Source organism: Myotis brandtii, unplaced genomic scaffold (genome assembly GCF_000412655.1).
Source record: "Myotis brandtii unplaced genomic scaffold, ASM41265v1 scaffold403, whole genome shotgun sequence".
Classification (NCBI taxonomy): domain Eukaryota; kingdom Metazoa; phylum Chordata; class Mammalia; order Chiroptera; family Vespertilionidae; genus Myotis; species Myotis brandtii.
The window spans coordinates 114665-115207 of record NW_005365474.1 but is presented as its reverse complement, the minus strand read 5'-3'; the positions used below and the strand labels follow the sequence as shown (position 1 = coordinate 115207).

The window sequence follows — 543 nt, the reverse complement described above, 5'->3', positions numbered from 1 at the left end:
CCCCCTGAGGACACGGGGGGGGAGGGGGGACATGTCCAGCACCCAGAGCCCTGCAGGCCCGCTCATGGGCTCGCTCGGGAAGGTGGCTCTGTGGGAAGGGGAGCCTGGCCCCCAGGGCCCATGGCTGAGCGGGTGCAGAGTCATGGGACCGGACAGCGCTGCGCCCGGGCTTCTGACTCCGCTGGGGGACGGGCAGCCTCGCAGGCAGCCCCGCTTATGTTCTCGCCACGGAAGGGCATGGACGTGACCCCTGACCCGTGACCCCTGACCCAGGGTCATCCTTCTGCCCCAGGGCCCAGCCGCCAAGGTCTCCGGAGGCCGAGAAGCCCCAGAGGCCGGCCACCTGCCAGGTTAGCCCACGGGCTGGGGACGCGGTGGAGTAACGGCCGTATCGACCTGCTGCCTGTTCCCCTCAGATCAGACGATACGCTGCGGCCACTCTCTCTCCCGCTCAACGCCCGCTGCCGGCGCCGGCGCCCCGTTCTCCAGCCCCCGGTTCCCTGGCCTGTGGTTTGGGGTGTGGGGGTCTGACTGCTCCCACTG

At 70.7% G+C, this 543-nt stretch overlaps 1 protein-coding gene across 1 annotated transcript in view; it reads right to left on the bottom strand.

Moving 5' to 3' along the window:
• Positions 1 to 543, bottom strand: part of ADGRD1 (adhesion G protein-coupled receptor D1) — a gene marked incomplete at its 5' end in the record, with an annotated part of 49489 nt that overhangs the window by 13748 nt on the left and 35198 nt on the right. The window lies entirely within an intron of this gene.